Source organism: Ixodes scapularis, unplaced genomic scaffold, assembly GCF_016920785.2.
Source record: "Ixodes scapularis isolate PalLabHiFi unplaced genomic scaffold, ASM1692078v2 PGA_scaffold13__105_contigs__length_92229423, whole genome shotgun sequence".
Classification (NCBI taxonomy): Eukaryota; Metazoa; Arthropoda; class Arachnida; order Ixodida; family Ixodidae; genus Ixodes; species Ixodes scapularis.
The window spans coordinates 79128795-79135419 of NW_024609839.1; positions in this window are offsets into that span (position 1 = coordinate 79128795).

The following is a 6625-nucleotide window of genomic DNA, read 5'->3' on the forward strand; positions in this document are numbered from 1 at the left end:
ACCAACGGTGATTTGTATTTAAGGAAGAAAACACCTCGGAAAACACAAGCTGGGGGAGATAAATATGTATAAACAAAACAATATTACGTGACTCCCGAACACACCTGGAGAATAGAATGTGCTTACCTCGGTGGAAGAGTGGGAGATTTCGAGGGGCAGCACTCAAACACATAATGCTATTTGTGGGAAAAAAAAAAAAAAAAACAGTAGCGGAAACAATAACCTACGTGTGCAACCTTCGTTCCCAAAACAGCTATGACGTCTCTATCGTGAGGTTGGTCTCCCGAAGGGGACAAAAAACCTGCGCATTTCATTCGCAGAACAGGATCTAGAGTTAAAGAAGGGACTATTAAGGACCAAGGATGGAGGCTAAATGTAAAAGTTTTCAGAATAGAGCAACTTCCAACAAGACATGTGCCCTATTAGGACGACAGAAGGTTCACGTAGCTAAGCTTGAAGCTTGATAAGGTTCACACTTTATTTTTTTATGAACACCACAAGTGGACAGCTGATTGATTGATTGATTGATTGATTGACTTTAATTGCGCCCAGAAATCAGAGGAAGGTCGAGGACCCCCTAGGGGATCCCCTCCCAACCCCCTCTCAAACGACGGCTAGAATCCCTTAGACTCCGGCGGCGTCTTTGGCCAGTCGGACGACTTCGGTTTGCACGGGGGGGGTCGGCTAAGCAGGATAGCTTCCCACCTCTTTAGGTTGGTATCTGCTCCAGTAGTGGTTGCGCTTGTCTGTCGATCCTGTTACACTCCCAAACCATGTCGTGATCGAAGGTTAGCCCGGCCGTCCACCGCGCAGCTTGCATTTGCCCTTGTATATATCCGGATACCAGCTCGGCTCAGTTTGGCTGGGCTAGGGTAGGTGTCCGTCTGGAGTCTTCTCCACGCCGTAGCTTGCTTCCTGTCGAGTGAGAGGAGTGCCGGTGGATACCGCAGCCGCTCGCTCGCATAGTGATCCAGAATGTCGAGAAAGGTCACCAGCCTGTCTTTTCCCGACCACGATTCGTTGGAGGGTTCTGACGTTATGCCGGCCCGGCGAGTCAAACCTTGGGCAGCGTCGTTTGCCTCCTCGTTGCCGGCAAGTGACGAGTGTGCTGGTGTCCATATGAGCTCCACCCTGTGGAGTGTCGCGAGGTCGCCAAGCACGCGACGCGTTACCGGCGAGATCCTCCCCTTCGCAAAACTGTGCATCGCCGTCTGCGAGTCGCTAACGACGATCTTGACTTGCTGAGTCCTTATGGCCAAGGCTATGGCCACTTCCTACCCACTTCTGGCTCCGGCGTCCTGACGCTGCAGCTTACCACGATTTTGCCCTGCTTGTCGACCATGGCGGCCGCCATGATGTCGCGACCCTCGGCGAACCTCGCCGCGTCCACGTAGACGACGTCTTCTGCGTTCTTGAGTCTTCCGTAGGGCCCTGGTCCTGGCCGCTCTTCGCTCCGCATCATGCTCAGGGTGCATGTGCCGCAGTAGCGGAGGAATGTCCAACGCCTATCTGACCTTCTTGGGGACATCCGTCTTTTTCCCGGTCTGGGACTCGTAGCGGAGTCCAAGGTTCTTGAGTGTGTGTCTTCCCGTCGCGCTCTTCGTGAGTCGCTCGAGTTGCGACACCCTTTGTGCTTAATTCGACGATCTATTCGATGGAATCATAGGCCCAGCACCGCCAGTTTCTCGTTGGACGCCGAGTCCGGGATGCCGAGTGCTCGCTTCAAAGCCTTTCTGACGAAACAGTTTAGCTTGCCCTTTTCCGCGACCCCGAGCTTCAGGAAAGGGACGACGTATGCCAGCCGGCTCATGACGAAAGCATGGACCAGGCGCACGAGATTTTTCTCTTTCATCCTGAAGTCCCTGCCCGAGATGCGTGCGATAAGTCTTATGATCTGGTACGTGGACGCCTTCAGCGACGCTCTCAGTTCGCTGTTGTGGCCGTCCGCCTGCACCTGCAGGCCTATAGTACCCTGATGCTCTTTACCGTCGGAATGCGCAGCCCGTGGGAGTGCAGCTTGATGTCGAACGGCAACTGTCTCAACCAGGCCGGCTTGAGGTGCAGAAGCTCCGACTTCTGCGGGGAGCACGCGAGACCCCCCGGGGTGATGTATTCTTCTACTACTCGGATCGCTTCCTGTAACGTGTCCTGAATGTACTCGCCAGTCATCCACAGCGTGATGTCGTCGGCGTACATGCTGTGATAGAGTCCTTTAGTCTTACTAAGCCACGCGGGTAGTCCGATTATGGCCACGTTGAACAAGTACGGCGAGGGGACCGACCCTTTTGGCGTTCCTCGCCCACCGAGCTTAATTTCTTCCGATGTGACGCCGCCGATGGAGATCTGCGCCGTCCTGTCGCTGAGGAAATCGTAGATCTAGTTGTATGTGCGTCGACCCACGTCCAGCTTCTCTAAGTTCTCGAGCACGGCGTCGTGTCGTATGTTGTCAAAGGCCTTAGTGAGGTCCAAGTCCCAGATCACGCGGGAGTCGAGGTGCGAGCTCTTTTCTCCATCGATGATCTGGTGTTTCAGCCGGAGGACTTCGGTGGACAGGAACGGCCTGAGTCCGACCACGGTGTGCGGGAACAACTCGTTGTCTTCCATGTAGCCGTTGATTCTTCTGAGGATGACGTGTTCCATCAACTTCCCGGCGCATGACCTAAGCGAAATCGGGCGCAACGCGTCAAGCTGAGGCTTTTTCCCCGGCTTCGGAATCATGACCACCTTGGCCGTTCTCCATTGCCGTGGGATAGAGCCCCTGCTCCAGCACGCGTTCATATACTTCGTTATGCCCGCAACGGTGTTGTCGCTCAGGTGTCGCAGCATCTTATTGGTGACGCGCCATCCGGACCCGGAGCCGACTTTGTCTTCAGTCCTCGCAAGGTCTCGAACACCTCGAGTCCACAATGTTTGCGTGCAGCGCGTCGTTTTTTCGCACCGTTGTACTCCGTGGGTTGGCGTGGCAGGTTGTCGCCTATGTAGCGCTTCCGGATTTTTTCGACGAGGCCGTCTTCGCCACCCTCGCCTCCCTATGATCTCTCACATTTTGTTCCGTTGAGCCGTCTTGCTACCCTCCGGGTCAAGTAGGTGCCGTAAGATGTTCCAGTCTTGGGAACGTCTGGTTGGCAGTCGAACCCGTCGCATGTGTCTTGCCACTGGTGGCGCGTAATGCGATCCGCATGCTTCTCTATCTCCCTGCTCATTCGAGCGATTCTTCTTCTGAGGACTCGATTGCTACTCCGCGAGTGCAACCTTTCCTGCATGCGAGCCTCTGTCTCCCACAGGTGTAAGAGCCGGCTGTCCGCAGCTGCTACGTCCGCTTCCTCTGGGATCGTCTTGGTCGACCGTTCGGCACTGGCTAGCAGGCTCTCCATCCATTTTCCTCTGTCGTGCACCTCTTCCGTCTTTTTCTCATCGAGGAGTTCTCGAAACTTGGTCCACTCCGTGGTCCTGCATTTCTTGCCCTTCGGCTTCCCAGGCTTGGCCCTGAGTGTCGCCTTCAGGATGTAATGGTCGCTTCCCAAGTCTTCCCACATGTTCTCCCACGTCGCATCCTTCACGAGGCGGACAAACGTGAGGTCGGGAGTGGTATTTTTCTGTTTCACGTCACCTCGCCTGGTTGGGTGTTCCGTATCCGTCACGGCATTCGTGACGCAATGCCGGGACTATCCGTCAGATAGTCCCGGCATTCGTGAGAGTCGAGCCAGAGGTTCCTACCCTTGACTTGTTCCCGCTGGTAGCCCCAGTCTACTTGTCCTTTGTTTTTGTTTTCTTCAGGTATACCATGGGAGAACAGAAATCAAACCAGGCAAGCATATCTATTCCATGCGTCCCAAACGACCAGGCACTGCAAAAAAGTGAATAATCAAGATTTGTGGAATAACTCCAAATATTGTAAATCTTGTCTCAAATTTCTTCACGATCAGCTTCGCTATAGTCCTTTGAAACTCAAGAAGGTAGGGCGAAGGAAAGGCAGGCCCGGGAGGAGGAAGCAGACGGAACGCTGGAGAGGAGTGGAGGAAACCTCCTCCCTCTCTCCAGCGTTCCGTCTCCTTCCTCCTTCCCGGCCTTCCTTTCCCTCGTCCTACCTTCTTGAGCTATGCCAGACTTCAAACAGCCGCTTGTGTAGATGAATTATTTATAAGTTATAGTCTGAAAAAATAGATCGGTAGTAAGGAAGCATTCATTGTTTTTTTGTACAAGTAGATAAAAAAGTAAATTGAATGTTATATAATTATTTCTATATTTATTGTATAATTAATTACTGGTCTTTTGTTGTAACTTGAAATTTAATTTAATTACATTTGATCGTTTTTTGGGCAAAGTAGTTAGTAAAGCAACTTAAATAAAAAATAAATGGTAAAGAAGTTGAGGCCCTAATCCACGCTGTGAAGGTGCTTGGACAGCGAAGCTGTGGTATCACCTGCAACGATTTCCCACTGCACTATAGACCCTTTTTATGGAAAACGCCACCAGGTGGTGCTCCAGTCTTTGACGTCCCAAAGAACTTCCGGTTTATAAAAAGAATGAACGAAGGCCACCTTAAAGGAAAGCTAAAACACTTCTTGGAAGAAAAAAAAAAATACGAGTTAGAGGTGAATTCTGGCGTATTTTTATCCCGTAAATCTGAACATGACGTTCGTTTGCTCCGAAGATGTAACTAAACGCGAGAAAAGGCGAAAAATCTTCGGTCAATCGTGACCTTATACTAGGATCTTTGGGCCGCCAAGCGCGTACCGCTCGTGTGGGCAGCATGTGCAATTACAAGCTTGCCAGGTATAATTTTCCGCACTGACACCTGTGGTGACGTCTCTTTCTGACCTTTTTGAAAATAGCAAAAGTGCGCGTGCATAGCTTTGATAGACGCTGAAGATGCGCGAGAGCGGAGATTCCGAAAACTCCTAGTATGACGTCACGCCCAGGAAAGGATGGGCTTCGGCGGTACTTTAAAAATTAGTTCCTGCTGCTTCCGTGCACCAATTTGAAAAATAATCTCGATATTCGTGATCCTGGAGGCCGAATGAAGGCCATTAAAGTGTTTTTTGTTTGTTTTTTTCCTCGAATACAGAACCGCATCAGTTTTCCTTACCCGAGGAAGCTGCCATGTTTAAGGTTTGCTCCCGGGATTCGGGCTACTGTCAGAGAAGACCCACCAGTCAACGAAGCCGACGTTGAGTGGCCAATCGTGGCATACCCCTGCCGTCGCCCCATTAATACTTTAGTTCATTCTGTTTTCTCCTGCCTCATCGTCTATCCGCTGTGCCATTAAACACCTAATTTTCTTCTTATTCTCATCGTCTATCATTTGTGACAATATGGCCACCTCTGCTACGAGGTTTAAACTTCGTCTGGTGACAGAATTGTGTTTAAAAGTTTCAATTAAAAAAAAATTACGTGGCCTCGTACTTTTTTCTAGATTCACTTGTTTGGCGGAGATGAAACTCTTGCGCGCTCATAATTTTAAGTTTTAACCTGTGGCGGTTATTAACTGGCCGTTGGTGTGAGTTACGATGTGCACATTTGTCCTTGGCGTCCTTAAGTCAGGGAAGGCGAGAAACCGCTTTTGTCACCTTCGGAAGCAGAAAACCCTAAGAGGCTTCGTGGTCTCAGAGTGTGTTTAAACCATGCAGGGGAAGGTAAATGTTCCTTTTTCGTGTGTATGCTACGTCTAATAAACCAAGAAAAAAAAAAGAAGAGAAAACAGTGTAGTGAACATAAATAACCAACGCCAAAGAGGTTTATGTTCTAGTGGCAATCAATAAAATAATATTTCTGAAATTTTAACCCTTTAGAACAGCGACAAAGGAAGCACAAACGAGAAATTTAAATATTTCCTCGTTTAAGATGCCTCCCTCTGTTCCTAAGTTTCACAGTTCTAATCTAAGCCAGCTCTCGTGCACACTAACTTCCACCATTCCTACAAACTCCAAGTCGCAAAAAGCAGGAACAATTTATCGCTGAAAAGCTCAATTGCTTCGCTCGCAGATTAAGTACAATGCTCTTCAGAAAGACACAAAACAATGGGGGGAGTCACGATGAGCTTCTTGCGTTCTGCAAAAGAACGACCTTTGAGCCAACCAGCGGCAGTCAGCAGATGAGGAAATGTACACACGACGCGACCCGACGGATCCACCCCCAACTCTCCACACTATCGCTCGAGAGAAAGAGAAACCACCCACCCCCACTTGCAAATTTCGAGTGTTGCTCCAAGTTTGTCTACAGATATGGAATGCCATTGGGCGCGTTCAGTAGCAGCTCCCTCAACTCCGAACGGAGTCACTCGTGTCGGAGCCCTCAAAACGCCTACTAAACGGAAAAAAAAAAAAAAAAATAATAAAAAAATTGCGGTTTTAAACTTGCCTTTAGGCAATTTCCGCTTCTTCCCCTGTGCCAGACGGTCTCCGAATAAACTGGAAGCAGACGATGGCGAGCACGATCGCTTTTATTTGACGCCGGTATTGAAGAAGTCTGGACAAGGTCGTTAAAGAAAAAGCGAGTGACTGTACACTTCAGCGCTGCTGTTCGAAGGGATGCAACGCGATCGAGCCCTTCGCTTGGTAACCGGACAAAAGTTCACCGGACAAAAGCTCACCGGACAGAAGCTCACCGGACAAAAGCTCACCCG